The sequence below is a fragment of the Buteo buteo genome, chromosome 17, assembly GCF_964188355.1.
Source record: "Buteo buteo chromosome 17, bButBut1.hap1.1, whole genome shotgun sequence".
Lineage (NCBI taxonomy): Eukaryota > Metazoa > Chordata > Aves > Accipitriformes > Accipitridae > Buteo > Buteo buteo.
In genome coordinates this window covers 2,203,836-2,227,814 of record NC_134187.1, presented here as the reverse complement: position 1 = coordinate 2,227,814, position 23,979 = coordinate 2,203,836, and the positions used below count along the sequence as shown (strand labels likewise).

At 43.5% G+C, this 23,979-nt stretch overlaps 1 protein-coding gene across 13 annotated transcripts in view; it reads right to left on the bottom strand.

Annotated features, from left to right (window-relative positions):
- Window positions 1-23,979, bottom strand: part of EXTL3 (exostosin like glycosyltransferase 3) — a 131,893-nt gene that overhangs the window by 83,439 nt on the left and 24,475 nt on the right. The window lies entirely within an intron of this gene.

Here is a 23,979-nt window from a genome sequence, read left to right as displayed (position 1 = left end):
AACAGTCTTTGCAAACATATGAACTAACCATGCAAATGAACCATTTGTTCAGGCTTCATGCACAGCAGCCCATTCCTCGGCAGATCTGCCATTCAGACCAGCAGTGAGACACAGCCTAGGCGGCTCGTGGGGATCACTCTGAGCCAGAGAGGCACAACTGGAGCCCCGAGAGCTTCAGTCAGTTGCTCAGTCCTGGATTCTTCTAAATCCTGTCCCCCAGTGAGCTGTTCTCATTCATCCCAGAACCAAAGGCAGAGCCATCCTTAAGGAACAAAAGCACTACAGACACTTCACATCTGAATAAACATTCAAGAGTTGACAGAGCCTCCATTCCCCCCAATCTCTTGAAGACCTGAAACTTTTATGATGTTTGGCATCTAACTGCTTCAATGTGCCATGAAGATGCGCAATGACAAGCAGCTGCATACCATTAACGCAAAGCATCGCTGTCTTCAATTAAAATGCCTCCATTTCATACAACACAAGCAGCTCTGTGTCTTCTTTAATTTTGCACCATGTGCTTTATACAACACAGACTTTTCCAAAGTGTCTGCAGAATTTCCCTTGCATTGAAGGGAAACATAACCTGGGAATCTTTACATGACGGAGGCATTTCGGCAGAGGCAATCATGTTAAGTATGGCAGGAACTGCACCAGTGTAGACTCAAACACAAACTTCACCTTTGCTCAAACTGGAGACAACAAACCCAGATCCAGATTTCAGCCATACAAAGAAACTTTGATTCCCAATGAGTAAGTTTAACCCTCGTGCTTTGTTGACTTCCAAGCAACCATTTCTGCTATAAATCTTAATGTCTCCACAGATGATCAACAGGGTCAACTATACAGAAAAGGCTGAACATCTGTACGTAACACTCACTGAAAATCATGCACAGGTACTTCACCCCATGCATAGCTATTCAAAACAGTCCCCTTCCCACACACATTTATATGTCAACTCCAAAGGGTACTGGTGTACATAAGTGCTGCCCACATCGCGTATACAGCAGCTTGCTCCTTCAGCCATATTTTTTTCTGATGTACGGGTATAACAAGAAACGGATATACACAAAAGGCAACTCAAAGACATTTAGCTGACCTAAATAATGGTAATTTCCTGGTAATTTCACTTAACAACTTTGGAATTTGCAATACCTCAAGCAATTAACACACACTGGCCACACAGATAAAAGCTGGTGGCTTCAATTTTACTATCCGAGACATCCTTTCCACTGTGCATATCTCTGATAAGCACCCAGCTCTTGCAAAGAACCACAAGACTGAGAAGTCTCAGATCTCCTTTTGATTTTATTTAGCTTCTAGAAGGAGGCACTTCCAGACTGCAGAAACTGTGAAGAAGCACTAAAGAGAACAAAACCAAAGTGCCTTGCTTTCACTGCATCAGTCCAGAGAGTCCTGTATCGTTTAACCAAGAAATCCCATCCAAGAAAGGTGCATATGAAGGTTGAAAGCACAGCATGTCTTATGGATCTGGATTCATAAGGAGGTAAAACTTTTGTTCAGAAAAGAAAATTGAATATCCAGACTGAAATAGGAATTTCATAGTAACAGCAGACAGGAATAAAATATTCACTTTTACTACGTTTTGATGTATTACCCTCATCTGTGTCTGGTTCTGCTAACACAAGATGTTTGACATGCCTCAAACATGAATACCAAACAGGTTTCAGTACTTGTCTTGGATTTCTCCTAAAAAACCAAACCAAACCAAACAAACAAAAAAACCCACCAAAAAAACCCACAAATCACCAAACCAAACAAAACAGTTTTTGTAAAGTCTGAAGTTCTAGCTATGCTATGAAGAAATATAGTTAGTAAGGTATCGTCTAAGGCAACCTATTCTTTTTAACTTCTTCGCTCACCAAAAGAAGGCAGCCTCGTTCTCTCTCCTCCAAAACCTTAAGACCATGTGGGATTTTGTTTTTTAAATTATTTAAGGGATTAAAAACATATACACACAATTTGAGAAATATACAGCCCCCTGCCTTTCTCTTTTGGTGCAGAATTTAGCACCGTCGCAGCAACTGTGCTGAGGGAGCCCAGTCCCTTGGATGGTGCAGAGCACGGGTTTCTATCTGCTTCTCCAGCCACCCTGAACTGCACACCCAGCCCCGGGCTACGGCCACCTCATGACCAGAACTCGTAGTTAAAACTTGCTGGTGAAACAGTTTGGATTTCCCATGTTTTCATTTCACATTATCATAGAATCATAGAATCATTTAGGTTGGAAAAGACCTTCAAGATCATCAAGCCCAACCATCAACCATGCCCACTAAACCGTGTTCTGAAGTGCCTTGTCTACGTGCTTTTTGAATACCTCCAGGCATGGTGACTCAACCACTTCCCTGGCCAGCCTGTTCCAATGACTGACAACCCTTTCAGTAAAGAGATTTTTCCTAATATCCAACCTAAACCTCCCTTGCCACAACTTGAGGCCGTTTCCTCTCATCCACCCACCTGACAGAAGAGACCAGCACCCACCTCACTACAACCCCCTTTCAGGTAGTTGTAGAGAGTGATAAGATGTCCCCTCAGCCTCCTTTTCTCCAGATTAAGGATGGGACACACTGGCAGAGGAGGGAGTTTGGCAAGATGATGCAAATATTTGAGGTTAAAGACTAATCAGAGGAAGATCACGTGTTGTGAGAGGCAATAACACCACAAAAATAGAGTTTTAAGGCTGCAAACAGGACTACAGAACAACTTCCTAACAGAGGAGGACAAAGCAACACTTTTATAGTAAAGTCAGACAAGAGAAACTAGAGCAGGGACAATCCTGCCATGGGGAGACCAATTACTACCAGCAAGTTTAATGTCGATACTATTGCGCACTACTGCAACATGGACAGAGATGACCCCAAGAACATGGTCCCCACGCACCATCCTGGAAGAGAGTCCCTCACCTGGAAGGGCTTGGTTCCTACACAGGGAGATGACAGAAGAAAAAACAAGTGGTTAAATGACAGGGACAAGGACTAAACCCAAAGGCTGTGCCTACAGTAGGGAGTTAAAACCATGCCAGAGTGGACCCAAACAGTCCCCAGGTAAGGGTCAGGAAATAGCACAGGCGGGGGACTGCCCCCAAAAGGAGCTGGGACCAAGCTGTCCCAATTTGGAGGCTGGAAGTTTAACAGCCTGATCAGCTGTGCCAGGTGGGCTGAGGCCAGGGAACAGGCCAGGAATGCCACAGCCTGACTGACAGTCCTAACCAGTGACCTCCCAGTCCCCAGAGCTGCACCCTGACAGACTCAGGGGAAGCGCTTGGGGATGGATGTGGAGGAGACAACGTACAGATAAATACCTCCATGGGGGTAAGTCTTCCAAATACACATTAGCATTTTGAGCATCTGCTCACTTAAGACAGAATAGGAATATATGAACTCCCCATAAGAGAATATGAAGTTGCTCCACATCCTCTCTCACGGGCAACAACTGCTCTCTACGGGATTAGATAGGACTGCACTTACTGCCTGCCACACAGCAACCTGCACACTCTGATCCTATCATGAAGGGAACAAAAAGCATTCACTGCAAAGGACCCTGCCAACAGGCCACCATTGATGACTAAAATGCACTTTATACAATAAAAGACTTGAGGAAATCTCTTTCTTTGAGCAGTTCTGGAGACACTTCAAGGTTTCTCTACGCTGCATATTCCACCATCACCACAATACACCTCAGCTCCAACGGAACAAGTGCTCTTGGTCCCAAAAGCTTCCAGCTTCTAGGCAATAATTCCTATCTTCTTGGCTGGGGAAAACCCTTGACCTGTAGGGCCAAATAAATTCCTGGCTTAAAGAAAAAAAATAAAATAAATTAAGCTAATGCTTCTCTTCTTCCCCAAACCACTCTGAAGCCAACACATAACACTGAAGAAGCACTAGGAACCAGCACATTGTCCATCCTCTTATCCACCGTTCTCAGCCTTCACCTTTCAAAACATTCATGGTGCAGCACTGGGTCTCCCTGCAGCCACCTATGCAGAAGGGATAATGCCCTTCAGCAAGTCCTGCCAACACCATGCTGTCCTGCCCTGGAGCAGACTTTGTAAGCACTGAAAAATAGCAGATCCAGGAGATCAAATCATTGTATATATTTTTAAGTGCTTACAGATGAGCACGAGTTGACAGTAGGGAAGAACGTGTTTCTGCAGCTCCTGCAGTCTGGGTTGCACAGACTGACTGGCACTTGGAGAGAGAGGTGCTTCCCCCAGAGGCTCAGAAAGCTCACTTGGACATAGGCTGGGGTGGCTCTTGCTTTATGTCTGTTCCTGGCAAAAAGGGAACCAGTACATGAACGTTTCCAGTTGTATTTACTTTATTAACTAAACAAAATGAACTGAAAGAATAGAAACATTTTAAATTTAAAAAGCAGGTTAACATCAAACTAAATTATCAGGCTAATTAAACCCCATCTACTAAGTCCATTTATCCTTTACCTAATAATTAAATAATTATTTCATTAATTTGGGGAGGGAGCAGTATAATTTTAATCCTCATGACAGAGGAGCATTATCACGGTGTCAGTGACAACGGATAACTGCATACAACAGCCATGCAACTGATACAAGCTTCATGTATTTAGTCACAGGCTGAAATCATTGCTGAGACAATAATTCCTGATGCCAGTCAGAACTGTCCATACAAATTATAGACACCTAAGATGCCAGCTTATGAAACAATCATCACAATGAAACTAGATAACTTTTTACAATTAAAATGCAGTAACATAATTCAGGTAGAAAGGATGACTACTCGAGATAAAAATATACAAAGTCTAACATTAAGAGCATGTATAAGTGCTTTTATAGACAGAAATTTTATTTAATCTGTGGTGCTTGAAAAATTGTAGGTCCCTCTGTGCTGCTCACACACTTACCTAACAGCCATCTGCTACAGTTCAGATGAGTGCAAGTGTTCCCCTCCTAGCAGGAACTGGAGAATGAACAAGATTTTTAAAGTCAATATGTACAAAAAGAACAGCAGCTTGAATGAGGAAAATAGCTTAAATTTCGTTTCTTCCAAGTACCTGCAAAAGCACCATCTCCTCTCTTCACTCAAAGATCTTAACGCTTGTTTTTCTTCTTTATCTCCGTTTATTGATTTTACAAGGAAAACCAGCACCAGAGCATTTGCCAGGAAGGATGACTTATGTGTGTAGATTCAAGAGGTTTAAAGCAGACTTGCCCTGAAATCTGAGAATCAAGTTCTACGCAAGGTTATTCAGCCTTTACTATGTCCACAAGGGAAAAGCATTTTCCATGGGAAAACAGATCCATGAGCTGCCCAAGCTTTCATTTTAGACCATTTTTCATTTTTGGAGCATCTTTAAAACCTTTACATTTCACAGAAACATTATTGTTTTCATTGTAGATTTCAGAAAAAGTATAAACAAAAATTGAAATTTCCTAAAAGTATCAAGGAAGCTTTTCTTATTTATTGCTTTACTGCTTTGGAAAAAAAAAAAAACATTACTTGCTTTAAAATAAATTTAAAATGAATACTGCTCTGGTAGACTCAAGGCATCTTATTGCATAGAAAAGCAGATCTCGTGATGATGTGGTGGATTTGCTGTGCACAGGGAAAGCTCAACACACAGGAACACATGGTAAGCAATACAAAACACCCGGTGCCCAGGCAGCATGCCCACATCAAAGGCACCGAAATGGGGCACGAATGAAAGCAAGTCAAAACCCTTTGACAATGGCAAGAATTCCTGGGTCCTAACCCAGCTCTGACTTCACTACAGGGCCACTCTGTTAAAATTACTCTATTTTAACTAAAAGGGTATTAATCCAAGCCAATTAGTTCAACCATACTAAACCTCTATTTGCAGAATTGACCTTCTTTCGAATTAGCTTAATTTTGAGTCTGGAAGTAAATTAAGACAAACCTTCAGGCAAATTTCATTCTGAGTAAGAACTAAATTTCATAAACTTCAAACAATTGAACCTGAGAAGCTGAATTCAGATTAGTTCACCTGAAAATCCATATGCAGATGAGCCATGAACCTCCCAGCAATTCTTCCAAACACCCCACAGCAGTCTCAGTCCAACTTTCTGCTCCCAGACTGAAGTGTGATGTTGCTCTTCTAGTCAATAATCATCTTTCCACCTCCCAGATGGCTATATTTCCACAGAGCTGTGAACGTATAGCTGTCTAGGGCTTAGAGAACCTGGGAATGGAAAGCATTATATGATGCTTAAGGCTATTATACTTGTGCGTTGAGTGCTGTAGCCCAGAAGACAGCCGTTAAGAGAAAAGTCGAGATGCAAAGCTCTTAGAAAAGAGCTCAATAGGAGGTTTCTGTTAAAAAAAGAATAAATATGGGAGACTAGGGAGTTTGAAAATATTAAGGAATAACAAATTTGTTTTCCAAGTTCATTTCATTGCGTCAACTCTGTTAAGTGAAAGAGACTGCTTAGAGGGTATGAATTGAATCAATCATATCAGTTTAGGGAAAACACAACACTGGGGGCGGGGGGTGCAGGAATAACTCACCCAGCTTCAGAAACACAAGTCTGCTAGGAACAGGAAAAAGGCCACTGGGGCAGGCAGACAGCAGAGAGGTCTAACAGGAGGAATGGATTTCCGCCCAACTTTTAAAGTGAGGGATGACTAAATACCAGCTGAAGTTCCTGAGACACAGCTTGCCAATTAAATCCAGCCCAAAAGGAAAGGCCTACAATGAGATAAACTAAACAAGGTAGAGAGATGGGAAAAATCCCTCCTCTCAAGTGCTGTAATTAAGGCATATGTAAGGAAACAAATCATGACAAACTTGCTTGTTGATCTCTTCTGCTCCAGGAACCGAAGAGCCCCAGAGCTAAGAGTAGCTAAAAAGCAGCTGAGAGGAACACATGATGATGGCTCCCCGTATTTGAAGAGAGAGGAATTATGTGGCAATGATACACAAGGCTGTGCTTGAAATGACAGAATTACAATTTCAGAGCTGTAATTTTGAGCTTTCTTCAGATGATGAAGCTCTACTGGAACATCAAAAAGTCCCCTAAACGCAGAAGTAGGAGCCCCATTTTTCAGCAATAAAACCACAAGATGATGCACGGTGGAGAAGCAGTTTGGTTCCTGGTCCAGGGGTACGGCTTGACAGCCTCCCTGGTTGCTCATCTCACTCAACTTGTCCATGGAAGTGAAGATTGTTATGCCGCAGAACTGCACATACTCAGAGCTCAGGGTTACAGAAACAAACTTTGCCCATGCAGTTTTTGTATTTGGCTTCATTGCCTCTTCGAAGTCTCTCCTCAAAGTCACTCGCCCTTTATTCTCCCACCCAGTGTTGCTGGACGTGAACAGCCAAGTTGCCACAAGAGACATGAGCATTGCCACAAACGGGGCACACAGTCGTCAGATGGGAAAGGGGGTTAGGAAGAGGGGAAAAAACAACCCTTCCAAAACAGACAGCAAAGCAAAACTACTTCCAAATACCAGGCAACGTTTCCTGACATTTCTCAAGAAAACATCAAGAGCTCTTTAGCAAAAAAGGTAACTAGAAAGCCTCCCCTGGCTGAGACCAGCACTGGGAATACCCCTCCTGGTGCACCTCTTCCACAAAGGACACACATCCCAGGGGCAGCAGGAAATGTGCTGCCATAAGCTCAAGTCTCAGCAGTTGCATAAAAGAAGCAAATGATTACTAGGATGCTCAGACGAGCTCATCTCTTGTTTTAATCAAACTTGTTGGTTAAGTCATCATTCACTCAGATTTTTCCATTCCCTCTTACAGCACCAAAGCACAGGGAGGCAGTGGTGGATTGCATCTGAGCTACTGCTGTCCTCACCCAACAAACATCACAGACTCCAGTAAGGAGTGAAGTGCATGCACCGTGCTAAGATTTATTATTTTGAAAACCATCAACGACACACTTGGCAGAATTCAGAATTCTCTTTTGGGGAGAAGAAACTTGCTACATTTTACAGGGGAGTCAGACATCTCTACTCCCATAATGAAGTTCACACTGACAAACATGGACACAAATCTTCATGAAGTCACACAACTCCCTCCACCCTTAGTGGGAACCAAGGATATTCATTCCAATTCGGAGCATCAAATCCCTCAAGCCAGAAGCATGAGGCAGAGAATAAACACATCTTGCTGTGTACTCTGCGATGTAAGACTTGGAATTTAAAGAGGGGAAAACAAGTTGGCGCACTACATTTTATTTTTCTGGCTGTTAAACCCTTGCCAATAATAAAAGGACTTGCCACAAAGAACCAGCTTACTTTCCAATAGAGATGCATGCGGTGGGACAGACTCCTGCTCGTTCTCCCACAGCATTACTTCATCTGAAGGGCAAACAGGAGCAAGGGTTTAAGTGCTAAAGCAAACAGATCTAGCTTTAACACACAGGTTGATGAAAGCAGCCATACATAGCTACTCTTGAAGTAATTTCTTTGTAGCCTTCATTCCCACAGATAATTATGAGCTTAAACGTTCCAAGACTTCAAATGATATTTTGCACTTTCTTCAAGTTAAAAAAAAAATATTTAAATCTCATATGCTTTTTAAGTCAAGATTAATGAATCCTCACAAGAATAACAGTAATAGCCACAGTTACCTAAAAGATAAGACTTACAGGGGTGCTCTGGGGTACCCAGTTTTCCCAAAACCCTTTTCCCATGTCTGTACTTCCTTTGTAGGCAGTCTGTGCTCAGCCCACCTACAAACCCACCCAAATCTGCAGTGGGCAACCACTGCTGCCAAGCACCAACTATGTGATGATGCTGCAAGGACGTGTTGGGATGGATGAAGACAGCATGACACAGAGTGCAAGGACCCAGTCCCACAGCAAGTATCAACAACTGCAAATGCATTTGGAAACCAGAGGCATTCTTCCCTTTTCACATAGATACACATATGGTCTTGTACAAAGGCTGTACCTCAATCTGGGTTGAACCCACGACTATTTAATCTAAAAATTATTAGGCTTGAAATGCTGCGAGTATGAACTCAGGGATATCTGAGTCCAGGGAATGGAGGAATTCATCTAGTATTTCACATCTACCTTAAAATAAAAAATGACAGTGCACAGGCCAGCATGCCTCTCTGGAGTGAGTGGGATTTAATTTAAAAAAAAAAAAAAAAGAAGAAGAAAAAAAAAAAAGATGCCATCCCCCCTGCAAAGGGCATAGACCAAAAAAGGGGGGCAAAAGAGAACATGAGACACAAATAGTTTGTGACAGAAAAGAATAGGTTTTATTCTCTCCCCCAGATTTGGAGAGCATGCTATATTTTGCGTAGCAAGTGTGTGGGGAGAAAGAGTGGGGTGGAAGAGAGTATCAAAATCAAAACAAGTCACAAGGCATCAACAATCCCTTGATGACAGGAGAGTAGTTTTTGTTGGCACAGCTCATGACAGCTGGAGGAATAATTGCAAAGCTGAGCGAGAATGCCTAGAATATATTTTGCCTTTAGATCCTCAGATGAAAGATGCTATCCACAAGCACTTTGCAAACGTTAATTAAACCCACACAGCCCCTTTTGGCAGATCAAGAAGTATTTATCCTTATTTTGCAGAGAGGGGAATTAATATCTCAGGCACTTTTAACATAAGGTATCTACTCTTTCTACTTAGGAAGTGCCCCATAGATATATACACCATTAAAAATGCAAATTAACCTTTCCAGTCCAGCAGCCTTCCCCAGCACGCAGCCAGGATAGAGCCGATACCTCGTATTTCCCTCTGACTTCTGCCCCAACAGAAATCTTGACTCTGCAGAAAAAGCAAGTCAGCTCTGGCCATGCAGGTCAGAAGCGAGAATGAGCACTACAAACAAGCTTTAAAGAAACACCACCCCTTTATGAGTTGTAAAAACCAATTCAACTGCTCTTCCTTTGGTTTTCCTCTTCAAAGGTGCTGCAGCCTTTCCATACTGACTGGGCTTCACGCTGTGAAATGTCTCCCCCATTTGAGAGCCGTTCCCTGCAGGACTGCTGCTTCCCAACACCACTTTATAGACACCCACCTTTTTAAAGCCACCGTCCAAGGAAATGTCCCAGGCTCTTGGGCCACTTACCTACATTCAGACCACACGCTGCCAGTTCAAGAGCCCCACTGCAGGTAGGGAAGAGCGTGTGTCCTTGTTACCTCCAGAAATCTGCCTGCCATAACACCAGCTCTCTCCTGGCAGAAGAGGAGAAACACTTCTAGTGTCTCCCGCACACAATGCTCCAATTAGGGACTTGAGTCCTCAGCTTTGGCTGAGTTCCTCCCCACTGAGCCCAAGGCAAGCGTCTGCGAATCCAGTAACAATCAGGTTTCATCCATCTTCCCTCTAATTAGACATTATATCAGCACACATAAGTATTTCAAAGTAGCTTTATGCCTAGCCATCAACAGCTACTGTTACCATTCCAAATAAGGTTTCTATTCCATATACTGAAACACATACACCACTCTCCAATGTGATAAAATAAAATAGTATTAGTGTAAATTTAATCCAATTTACTGAGTTAAAGCAGGGAGAACCAGTGGAGATAAAAAGGAGCAGTGAAATATTTACCAAAAAAAGCAGAAGAGTCATGAAGTATTTGAGACACCTACACTGGCAGGGCAGTAGTACCGCTGTCTTCTGTAAAAAAGAGCTTATCCTCAGAAGAAAACCAGTCAATTATTTGCTAAAATGACATGGAAATTTTTGTATTTAGGAGGAGAAGGGTCAGTTTGTTGGATCTAGCTGAGAACATCTGCAAGGACAGGAAGAATATGCATAAACATACATGTGAACTAAAAAGCCAAAATACACAGTGGTGGCCAATGCTTGTGATCTTACCATGAAAATAAGGATATTTTGAGTTCTGGCCCATTAAAAAAAAACCAAACCCTTGAGGCAGCTGATTAAGTATATATTTCAGTTGGAAATACATTTAATGATGCAGTTGGAAAGGAAACCTAAGAATAAGTGGAGCACATTCAAAGACTTAAGACACTAAAAGGCATAAAATCCTCTAGTTTTCAAAAAATCTCACCCCAACATATGTATAGCCTAGGAGAAGCTTGGATAGGAACATAATAGTGTAAAAATATGTAGTTTAAAACCTTGTTTCCATTCTAATTTCTTGTCTAACACATACTTCACAAAGATCCCTTCTGCCTTACGCTGCTGAACACAGAAGGAGGTTCTCTGCAGAGATGAAGACTGTTGTCTCTTCCCCCATCAATCAGCTGTTGAGTGACATCCACTGCCCTGGAGCTGGACAAACACAGGTTCCTCACTGTGACAGCAAAACAGATGTCTATGTGCAGCAGAGTCTGTTGCAGATCCCTTGGACACACCAGTTCAGCAGCAATTGCAAGTCCACTGGTTTCATATGCAGTGAGTGCATCGAGTTAAAAGCATTCTTCAACCTAAAGGAACTATCAAGGAAGTAAGAGTTTGGCAATATAAGCTGCCATTCAGATCATCTAGTCTCATGCTCTGGACTCTATTTTACTCAAATTCAATGTCATTCAGGTTATGTTTTCCTACAACAGTGGAGATGAGGACATTTTCAAATTGTCCATCACATCTCCAGCTGCTCTCTGACCCCACTTCACTGGTAATCTGGGCCAGCCTGCCTGGCTTAAAAACCCACCTTGGAGCATGGTCATCTTATTCAGATATTGCCATCCATCAGAAATGCTGTCGCACAGTGTTCCTTCTGGAGAACTCAGATATGCAACGGCAGACACTAGTTACAGAAACATAGTTTAACTATGTTTTTTTTATATATATAATTTATATTCCATTTACATTTATAGTGTAACACCATGCCCCACAGGGCACAGCACAGGTTTCACCACCATCTGGCCACCGTGCTCAGCAAGTCAGGAGACTGGGGCTGCAAGCAGTGTTCAGACCAAACACAGAAGACGGAAAGCTTTCCCTAGACTAATGCAGTGCGCCTCAGCTGGCTTTCTTGGGAGCTTGCATGGTCACAGCAACTTCCCATAGAAGCTGCAATGTATCCCTTGCAAAACCAGGCTGCTGTATGCCACAGCATACTGGGGTCAGCACTGGTAAGTCGGCTTTGTCACTGCCCCACACAGGTCGCCACCATCTTCTCTTTGCTAATCCAAGGCAGAGGCAGTTTCAAAGACCCAGGAAAACCTGAAATATAGCCAGGGAAGCAGGTAGCTGGTTGTGCAATTGCAGTATTACATGTGCTGTTGCAATCTGGCACAGCCAGGAGACATCAGAAACATTTGGGGTAGAGCCAGCAGATGTTTGCTGCTGCATTTAGTTACCCCCTCTCCGACCCTTTGCAGAGAGGCAGGACCCACAGGGAACCCCAACTGCTTGCTCCACCCAGCCCCACGTGCCAGATCCAGTCCGGGCTCTTCCCACTCAGGCACCTGCTTCTTTTGCCATCCAGCTCAGAGCTTCTTCTCCAACCTGCTCACTCAGGATGGTGGTAATACAGGGGTTAAAATAATGCACCTCAACTGCATGCATTAGTTTTTAGTGACAGAGTCAAAGTTTTTTGGCTCGACATTTCATCTATGCCCTTGGCTTCTAGTTAAATTAAGACTGCACACAGTGAGGTAGATACTGAGATATTATTAAAAGTGTCCATTGCATTCAGAGCAATTCCTGCAGAAATGTATGTATTTGCAGTACACTTCATCTTGATGACAACTCTGAATCAAGACAATTCCAGATGAGAAATGTTGCTGTGTTTTAACACACACTGCAATGCAAGACAGCTGCACTGACCTTTCCTGGCTGCCATTCTGGGGTCCTTCCAACAAACATTTGCAGTTTTTGGACAGGTTTTGGACTTCCACTGCCCTTTGAGGACACAACACAGAGCAGCGCCCTCCAACACGGTGCACATCCGCACCGTGCAGCAGCAGCTAACTGGTACCAGCTGAGAGGTGGCGTAATGGATGACCTGATGCCTGTACCCAGCACAGGGAAAGGATAGGAAGTCTGGGACCACTGAGGCCTGGGGCAGCTCTGCCCACAGGGCTGGCAGAGGCTGAAAGCCTGCAGGAGAACAGAGAGGCCCCGAATTCACAGCCATACACCAATGCGTCAACGCACGGGGCGCTTTGCCATCTGAGCAGCCCTCCTCTTCTAAACTTCAAGGTAAGGTTTGAGGCTCAGCAGTCAAGGCTGGAGGAGGACTGGAGCTAGGAGGGGGTACGCTTCTGCCTGTGTAGGCAAGGGGCAGGGGCCAGGCCTTGTTATTTCATTCTTTACGATAAAAGACAGAGCACATTTTTGGCCTTCCCACGCAAACCCATAGCTGTATGACTGCCAACTCTTTATCGATTCCCATTTTGCTTTTTTTGTTTGTTTTTTCCAAACTTTGCCCAAGGTTATGTTCAGCAAAGGCTTCTCCCTCAAAATACAGCATTAAAAATACTATCACATTAACAACTGGATAATGCATTAAAATCCTTCTTGAAAGTACATGCTTTTCAGAAGACAGACCCAACCGAGCAAAAGAGCAGCAAATCTTCGCCCCACATCCCTCTGCAGGTGAAACATTTTGCAGAGGCCACCTTGCAGGCTGCCATCATGACTTTCTACAGATCACCAACGCCCCACCTGTGCTCACCTGCTCCTGCCCTCAAGGGAGGCAAACACCATGCACACACACACCTAGCACACAAAGCAAGCATTACTCAGTAGCCTTGAATCTTCATAGTGAGTATAAACAAGCATGGGACAGCTCAGGACCTCCTACATCAAGTACAGCCTGCTGCAGTCACCAACTCAAAGACCTCTCTGAAAAGCATCAAAATATTTTCCAAAGAGCCAACTGGCTGTTGAACTCAGCCCCCTTTTTTCCACCCAAACTACTGTTTTAAAGCTACATATCTCATGACTAAAAGTCTTCTTCTAACTCTCAGTTGCTGCTTATTTGTGGCATTATAATATCATTTTCCTTCAGGGGATCAACACTGCCCTTTAAGTTAAAGGATATTTTTTTTTCCCCTGTATAGTATCATCTGTATTACATATTTATAGAGAGAGAGATAGTAACCCTCCTGCTGCCCTTCAGCATCCCAAGCACACCTCTGTTATCACCCTGCAGCTGCTCAGGGATGCCTTTTGAGGACAGGGCCCCTTTTGAGCTCCCATGTCCAGCAAATGTTCTACACTTCAGAGAAGCAGCAGTTTCTTATGTGGCACACTCTTCCAGATCATCCTTCACTGAATCTAATGACTCTGGAAAGATCCCTGGGGAGGGAGCACTTTTCTGCCAACGAGCTCCATTAAGTATCCAACAACAACCAGCAAGAAACAGCAAAACTTATTTTTTTTAATTACCTTTTCAAGTTGGTCATAACACACAGAACATCACAGAGCATATGCCGTATAAATGATCTGCCCATAATTCTCTGCACTTATTTTGGTGGCTGTAGGCAAATGCAGCTATTTCCAGGAAAAGTAACTTAACTCAGGATAACAAAGTAATATGAAAGCACTGCTTTTACAATGGTTGTCCCACACATCACTTATCACAGGGGAGAAAGCAGAACAACTGCAAATACCTTTCAAATACTGACATGCACTACTGGCACAAGAGACTTCACTTAGGACGTGGTTCTGCACTGTCGCTCAGCTGATCTAATGGCCTGTTGCTGTTGAAAAGAGAGATCTCTTCCCTAGCTTCCAAGCCTGGATCTACAGTGAGCTGATTCAGGGACTTAAGCTGGAAGGAAACTATCTGTACTGAGAAGGAAGGAATCAGATACATGTCAGCACAAGAAGATCAGTGGGAGCACAACGCTGGGAGCAAAACCTTTCCTTGCAGCACCAGCTTGACGTTATATTAGTTCAGCTACGATGCACAACCACACTCTAAATTTAGATAGCTTTATAACTATAAAGCTGTATCTCACGCCCATTATTCCTCTCCCAACGCAAGAATGAGCCATTCTATTATAAATGCTTTTATATCACCGCAGCGCTCTCCACCCTACAGGAGCACACATCAATTGAGGATAAAGTGGTTCAACTTTTGAATGCAGACGAAAACTGAGACAAAGCTAACGGTGGTGAAGGACAGGTTGCCCAGGGAGGCAAATGATCATAGGTTTAGGAGGAAAGAGGAAAAAACCTACAGACAATATACCTGTGCTTGGGTCACCACTCATTAATGCTCTGAAGAGAATCACTTCACATGTTATAAATTATGCTGCTCTTGGCTTACTCCCTTATTATCTACCTCAGACAGTATCCAGTACCCTTTCACACACACAATCTAATGGGAACACTTTGAATAAAACGAAAAGAAGGAAAACAAAACTCAGGACCTTCATTTGAGCAAGAAAAACCATTAGGAGACCCAGCAATAGCACCAGGTTTCACAACTCACTTCTAAGTCACTCTGCATTTTCACCTTCTCCAGAAAAGGGAGAACCTCTCTGAAAACAACCTCCAGGCTGTGCGGGCAGAAGACACAATTGTTTTCTCCTGTTGATATTGCTCTCTAATCCCTGCTGATTTGGGATTTCCAGCAGACTTTTTAAAAGCTTTCCCATTCAGGCTGCGCTCCATTTTAAGAGGTTTCTGGAGAGAGTGAACTGTGTTCAAGGCAGACGTATAAAACTTTCTGTTTTGGCTATTAGGGAAAGCTCAATGTTCAATAGCAAGTAGCCAATTTCTGTCCCAATTTTTTTTTCTTTCTAATCATGGCTTGAAAAAAGCTTAGCTATAACAAACATTTTACTTTAAGATTTTTTTTTTACTGTATTGAAATAAAATCCAACATCAGATAGTAATACACCAATGGTATCTTCTATCAGGGCTGGCAAGGATGAGATCACTCCTCCCACACACCTTCTAATCTTCTGCTAGTATCACTGATAAAATAAACTAATAATAAGTACTGAAACATGCTTTAGTCTAAAGGTTAAAGGTTGAAAGAATCCACAAGTTGCTGAGAGAGAACAACAAAACCCAACTCTGACCAGAAGGCTAAAACATCCAATTTCAGCCCAAATATTTTGTCAATTCTCCCGCCCTTCCTGCTAAGGATCTGAAACTATGACCTGTGCAGTTACAGTCCTGCAGACAGCAGCAAACTGAAACTTCATTTCACTCTTACAATAAGATCTCAGAAGCAAAAGCGTATAGAAACAAACACACATTACTAGTGAATGCAAGAGTATCAGTATAAATTAGCTCCCTAGAGACCTAATGAAGGCTTGCTTTCCTCCTCAAAGGCATCAGCTCTGTGTTGCCTCACGGTGAGCACTCTAGACAGAATTAAAAGGACACGAAATCTGTCCACAGGGAAAGGCAGCAGCTGGATCAGCAGGATGAAGCAGAGGATCCAGGCTGCCCCACATAGAAGGCGGGAGGGGAAAGGGAAGAAGTGCATCCTCCTTTCCTTAAGGGCAGTTTCAGTGCAGCAATACATTCACCTTCCACCGCTCCCAACTTAACTCTCTCTTCTGAAAGTGCTTTCATAGGAACTGCCTTATAAGACCTGCAATATAACCCATAATATCTATACTGTCCAGAGCAGCAGCTGCCACCAGACTCTTGCACAAAGGATTGAGGCACTGTGAAATGCCTCTGAAGTCGTTCCAGATCCAGACCAACTTAGCACCAGCTTTCAAAATCTTCCCACTCTCTTTTCAACAGTGTAAATACTAACATGCAAAACAATAGTCTGACTCTTCATAGATTACTAACAGAGATTCAAGTCTCCCGATAAGTTTTTCTGTAGTGTTGTCTAACACAGGTCCAGGCTGAAGCTTGCTCATAGAGGCAGAAGGGAAACCTGTTCTGCCCAGGAGTCTTCCTGGCAAGGTAAGCTGCACCCCTTGCTCACCACTCTGGACCAAGATCTCCTCTTCTAAAATTTTAAGCATCTTCTTCACAGTGAGATGCCCATGACTTCCATATTAGCCTTTCTGCTGCCTGCAGGAGGTACAAATCCTGACTTGCTTTTAGCTTGTGGGTCACTTTGGAGGTGGTAACAGAAGAAAGGTCTGCAAGAAGTAAGTATCCCAAGCACCAGCATCTCCAGCTAAACACCCAGAGAGCAGCAGGTCTGAGACTCACTGAGTACAGAAAGCACATGACAAAAACATTTCCAGAAGTGGAAAAGTTAATAACCTTGTTATTATTTTTTGAAAAATAACAACATTGATTCCCACTCTTCCTTTGATTTGCAACAGGAGGAGGAAGGAGGGAGAAACAAGTTGTTTAAACAACAGCTGTTAGATCAATACCGGCATAATGGAGTCACAAGCATCCTGTTCTTGCCAGAGCAGTCACTGTTTAAGTAAGAGCTCTGCCTTTTGAAGAGGACTTTATAACCTCAAACATGAACATTCAGCTATATTTTCTTCCTAATCAGAAGTCAATTATCCTGCTGAGTGATGACAGAACAATTCCACAAAGTAAATCCTTTTCATATCAGGGCCTTCTGTGATCAAGTTGCACTGGAAACTTCCTTGCTTACACAAAAGCAAGGAGGATTTCACTTGTGCTTCCCACAATTGTTCCCAGGGGCCTCTCTCCAAACTACCACGTGAACCTTCAGTGTAGAAAAAAACTTCATCTGACAATGTGAGCTAATGCACTTTTATCAAAACTGAAATTTCACTAATCAATCTTTTATCAAGTCTGAGGCTATCTAGAAAGTATTTATGTTCAGCCATCTAAAGATGTTACTCACAGAAGCAAGTTAGTGCTACTGGCACACACTGTTCCCTACTTCCCAGTCATGCAAACCTCCTGGAGAGTCCCTTTAACACTTTTTTAACCACTTTGAAATAGCTTTATTATAGTAAATAATTACTGCAACATTTTCATATCACAAGCAAGTTTTAATTGGTTCTCAGGCTTTGTACCTTGGAGTATTCTTGTCTCCCACACCATTCCCTTCCTAGGTGCCAAAGTTCATATATACTGAAATTACTCAGTACCTGCTTTTTGGATAAATGAATGATACTTCACCCACAAGAAATCAAGGAAAGCCAGAAGTTCTTAAATCAAACCGATACCTGGCCAGTCCCCAGGGTTACTGACCCCATTCTTACAAGAAAATCTTTTAATGAGCACAAATGGTCAAGGCCTCTGCTTTACAATTATCCAGAAGCTGACGTTTCCCGTGACATGGAGCCCTCATACCCCTGGCTGGCACAGACACGCTCCTCAGGAGCGGAAGCGCCTCCTGAACGAACCATCACACATCACTGCTACAGTACCTGGGTGCTCAATGGAAGAAACCAGAGCAGAGGAGAGCAAAGGAACTATTAGGCCAGATTCAATGAGGCTTATCTGACTACAAGGAGGCATCCACCGCAGGCTCAACTCCCGGGCCCCCATCCAGCTTCCAAGCTGATCTATCATCCACATGCAACATCCTTTTGGCAAATACAGATGTAATTTGAATTTGGACTTACCTGCCTGGCCAGGACAGAGGTTAGAGCCAAGAAATACTTTGTCTTGCAGAGAAGATCCTATGTCATCCCACAGTTCTCCAGGCTGGCATAATCCAGCTCTATTTCCACCCCATTCTGTAAATAGCTCTAGGAAACTGCCCCAGCAGGCCACCTGGCCTCTAGGGTACATGGCTTCTTATCAGCCACTGTGATATCTAGAGCAGAGAGCACATGTTCAGTGACAGGTCCCCACAAACCATGCTTGTGGATAAGTATGAAGAAAAGGCTGGCAGAAAATGGTCCCTCACAGCACACACGTGAAAAGCTTGATGATCCTCTACCTCAACATAAAAATCGCAGCTACAAGTTCAGTAACTCTCTGCTTATCTCTGCTGCTTCAAATGTGTCAATAAATGTTTATCCCTGCTTCAAAAGGAAGTCTTACATGACATTTCTGAACAGGAATGGTCAGATTCTCCCCCCTCCTTTTTGGATGGAGGCACAAGACAGAGGAGCAGAAAGAAATTGGTCTAGAGCCTTGTCCCTGTAGCAGAGACAGCATAAAAAACATAGCGAGGGAATCTGCTTAGATACCCTCCCAGGAGCAGTTCAGGAGTGAGCCCAAGAAACAGCCTGGAGAAGAGCAGCAGGGGAGCTAGAGCCACAGTCCAACAGGGGATAGCTGCACTTTGTTATTTAAAAAATAGCAACACCAAGAGAGTAAGTAAGATGGAGAGTTGTAGACCTGCATTAACACATCGTGGAAGATCTTGCATGCAACCTGATGGTTTTAGCCTCACTTGAGCTCTCTTCTTCTAACCCACCGTGTGATTCAAGAAGAACTGTAAGCAGAAAAGAAATAAACACACAAACAGTGACTTATTCTACCTAAATATGAACCAGTTCCTGGAGGGGAAGGGAAGAGAACAGAACCCGAACTGATATTCAGGCTTAGCAAGCAGGAGCACTTCAGCACATACTGCCGGCTTTGTAATTCTGCCACAAAGGCAGCCTGTTACAGCTCTACCATTACAGCATTGTCCCACGCAGCCTCAAGTCTCAATTTCAATGGCTATATTAAATTAAAAAGTCCACTGGGTGATGGCGCTAGTTGGCGTCTTGGAGCTTACCATTTATAGCATACCACTTCCCTAGCATCGCTGGATCACAGCGGGGATCCCAGCAAGGTCTCAAAACCTTCCCTTGCTCCAAGCTAACACATGAGGTTTCCCCTACATGGAGTCTCTCCATCACGACAGATTTTCCTGGGCAGAGCTAAAGTCCAATACATAACTCACCATTTTACAAGCCCTTTTCACACTGGCTATGTTATTCAGTCAATGTACTAAAAAAAAAATAAAATAGATGCAGTGTTCCAGTACTGTCCAGGAAGAGGTGATCCCTTTTTCAGAGGGATCGATGTCTGGCACATATACACCCTCTAAGGACTGCCCAGCCAAAAATAATGCTGAAAGCAACAAGAAAAACAGCAATTTGGCTGTTCTTATCCCAACCAGATTAAAAATTACTCTCAATTTACTATCTTACTAAACTACATCTGAAATTGTTACAGTAGGCTGTCTGTGGGCTGGCAAGCTAGCTGCATGCAACTTCGCTTAAGCACATGTAAAAAGAAGAATGAGAAAGAACCATAAATATATATATGAAGAAGGCACGGAAAGAATGAAAAAGCCTCCTGCCAACAGTCCTTCACTTTGACAAGCAGGGGCTAAGACACCCTGGGTAGTGATAGACCCCAGATCAACCTATGGTTTCTGGATGTATTTTTCTCCCTCTCTCCTCCTCCTTGTGCCATATGTGTTCCCTGTACAGGGAGGACACTGCAGCTTGGATTCAGGACTGTATGGCTGTGTGAAGCAGCTCAGTGTGCCCAGGGTGGCACATCTTGGCAGGCCAGGTGAGGCTTTAGGGAGCTGGTGTTTTACTACCAGTGTCTGGACAACTCTTTGCAATGAAATGATAGTACATTTGTTGACATACTTTCCTGGACACAGCAGAAATACCTGCTGCTTCAGGAGAACTGCTATGAGGACTTCATCTGCACACACCTGTAGGTCTAATTTACAGTACTGTGATACCACAGACTGGTGCAGAAGCATTGCAGGGCTTTTGGCATGGTACTGGTGTGGCAGAAATGGTCACCATACCCTAATGGTGATCAGCACGGGCCCCTTGAAACAAGGGGTTGGCTGAGGCATACAGAAGCCAGGTCCTTTGGCTTCTTTGAACAGAACAAAAGCCACCAGCGAAGCACAGACAGGCCCAAATCACTGTGTGGGTTCTTTGATTTTAAAAGCAGGAAGGAAGCACTGGGGAAGGTGGCAGAAAGGAAGGAGGAAAAAAAGCCCAGTCACAAGAATAGCCATGAAGCTGGGACGCATGGGGGGAGGATACCGTAGGACTCAGAAGACAAGCCTCAACACAGGGAGAAATTGCTCTGGGTGATCCATGCAGCTCTGACTCAGTGCTGAGGAAAACACCTAACTGTTCCTTAGCTGAACTGAGACCCAGGTTTCCCAGGCTGCCCACAGGGCAGAACTTTAACCACCCTTGTGGGAGCAGTGATTCACCCTAGGGCAGCACAAAAGCCATGGATATGTGTCAGGGCAGATAAATAAAACCACAGATATGTCACAGCCCCAGGCATGTCAGTCTGCAGACCATCACTGCAGACCTGTGACTACAACCCTGGATGTTAAGATTTTAATCACGTATTCCCATTCTACTTTTTGGAAGCCACAGCACTAATAAAATAAATACCACTTAAGCAAAGCACAGGGGATGGAGGGGCATGCCTTTCCCTTGCAGAACCAGTACCTGTTTGATGACACTGATTTATATTTATCTAAATAAGACTAATTCTCTCTTTTGATATAATTTCCCCTCTTAACCAACGGAGAGAGGGAGAAGGTTTAACATCCAGAGTGTTCTTTGTCCCCATTTAGAAGATGCAGTACACACCAGCAGCCATTTAGTTTCACAAAATTGCTGCAGGATACAAAGATACATCTCATATCCTGGTTGACAGCTTTAGCACAAAGCCACACAATGTCTGCCAGGGCTCCTTGGTAAATACTATATTGTTCTAGTGACTCAGTGCACTGGAATGTATCAGGTTTATTCATAGCTTTTCTGATAGAGTCTTTAGATTAGACACATAAACTTTTTAGAAAAAAAATAAGTCTATGGCTTATTATTATGTGGGGCATACAAAATTCCTAGTTTCTTTACCAGGCTTATAAATACAGATAACTGAAGCAAAAGGACAGGCCCTCAGAAACCTAATGGTTGTTTCAAGCTTCTAATAAGTAGGACTGTAAGAACATTTGAGAGGAGAAAAAAAAACAGATGTGAACCATGACCAAAAGTTACACTCAATACAAAAGAGGACAGAAGAGTAGTGAAGATGGTCAAAGACAGGGAGCACCTTCTGTAAAGACAGTCAAATTAATTAGGACATTTTAGTCTGGAAAAGAGACCTCTGACAGGGGACATGGTAGGGATCTACAGAACCCAAGACAGCATGGAACTGGCAAACATGCAAACAACAATTCCCTAAACAGGAGCTTATTACAGTAAACTTGTTGGCAGCAGGTTCAGTTACCAAAAGGAGGTGGTTCATCACACAAAGTTTAAGTTAAACTTTGAAACATGTGGGACAGAGACCAAAAGCACATGTGGGTTCAAATAAGAGCTAAATAAATTGATGCTAGATGAAGGCCATTTCTACCGTCCACTGCTGGAGACAGGACAGACCTCTGGCCTCCCACAGCTTACGTGTTTGTTTGCCATGTTCTGAGTTTTTAGTGAAGCAGGCAAGAGTCTATAGCAGCTTCTGAGAAGAACAGCAGTAAGAAGCAGGAATTCATGTCCCTCACTGCCCAGCACACCTCAGGAGGACCATAGGCAGGAGGTACAGGCAGCACAAATCCTCCTTGTGATACCGAAGTTACTGCTCTCGCTTAGCCTTCTTAATTGGAGTTGTGAGCCAAGACCACACAAGCATGTACACAGCTAAGCCTGGTGCTTGCACAGGAAGCATCAGACCTACGCTCACATTCATACAGATGATGCCACATCCTCATAGGAAGGCACCCGCAATAAAACCTCCCACAATACTTAGCTTTGCTACCAAGCCAGGAAGTCTCAGGTGATGCTTGAAGATGAGTCTCCTGAAAATATTTTTATATTCCAGACACAGCCCAGTTACTTAGATATTTAGTGCCACCGAAACAGTCTTGCATAAGAATGACTTGTTAAGGACTCCCTTGAAACAGGTTATTTTCCCATTCTGTTCCATTGCAATCATAAACAGACTGTGTTTCTAGCATCTCTTCTGTTCCAGCTCTCTGCCAAGAACAGCCCTTCGCTCAGCTATCTCCTACTGACCTAAACTCATACATGCAGTCTTCTTGCTTTAATCACAGTCTTCTGCCCTACAAAAGGACTCCAAACCTGAAATCCTTGTCTCCTCTATTTATTCCTCCAGCCGTCAGGTCCACAAATGCATAACAGCTTCTGAAGGTCAATGCTGAGCCTGCTACACACGACACCAGCCATAATAAATGTTCTGCAGGCCAAATTATGCCCTCGGGGAAGACTATGCAGCCCTCTGGCCTTCAGCGGATTGTACAGCTGTCAGGCTGCAACTTACTATGTTCTACTTAAGATATGCAAGGAGAAAGAGAATTCAATGGTATTGACTTATTTTAGCTACTGAAGTCAGCAGATCTGACTCTAAACACATACTGGGATTAGATCTGTCGATTAATACCATGGCACGATGGCACCGTTGGTCAATAACAGCATCATTTGTTCTTCACATGACCTCTCTGCTACTTCCAGTTTTATTATTCACCATCGCGTTTGTTACAGTAGTCAAACCAGTCAGTACCAGCTGAGAAGAGAGTCCCCACTGTGTTTGGCACATAACAAAAGTAGGGTAAAAAGACTGCTCTGAATCCAGAAGTATAACAAGCTAAATCAATGCTGTAGTAGGTAGGAATAGAACATCTGAACCAAGGACATCCTGCATGCCATGCTATACTGGTGTCGTGATTTAACCCCAGCTGGCAACTAAGCACCACGTAGCCACTCCCATGGCGGGACGGGGGAGAGAACTGGAAGTGCAAAAGCGAGAAAACTCATAGGTTGAGATAAAGACAGTTTAACAGGTAAAGCAAAAGCCATGTGTGCAAGCAAAGCAAAACAAGGAATTAATCTGCCACTTCGCATCAGCAGGCAGGTGTTCAGCCATCTCCAGGAAAGCAGGGGTCCATCACATGTAATGGTTACTTGGGAAGAAAAATGCCATCACTCCGGATGTCCCCCCTTCCTTCTTCCCCCAGCTCTATATGCTGAGCATGACATCATATGGTCTGGAATATCCCTTGGGTCAGCTGGGGTCAGCTGTTCCGGCTGTGTCCCCTCTCAACTTCTTGTGCAACCCTAGCCTTCTCGCTGGTGGGGTGGGGTGAGAAGCAGAAAAGGCCTTGGCTCTGCGTAAGCACTGCTCAGCAGTAACAAAAACATCCCTGTATTATCAACACTGTTTTCAGCACAAATCCAAAACATAGCCCCAT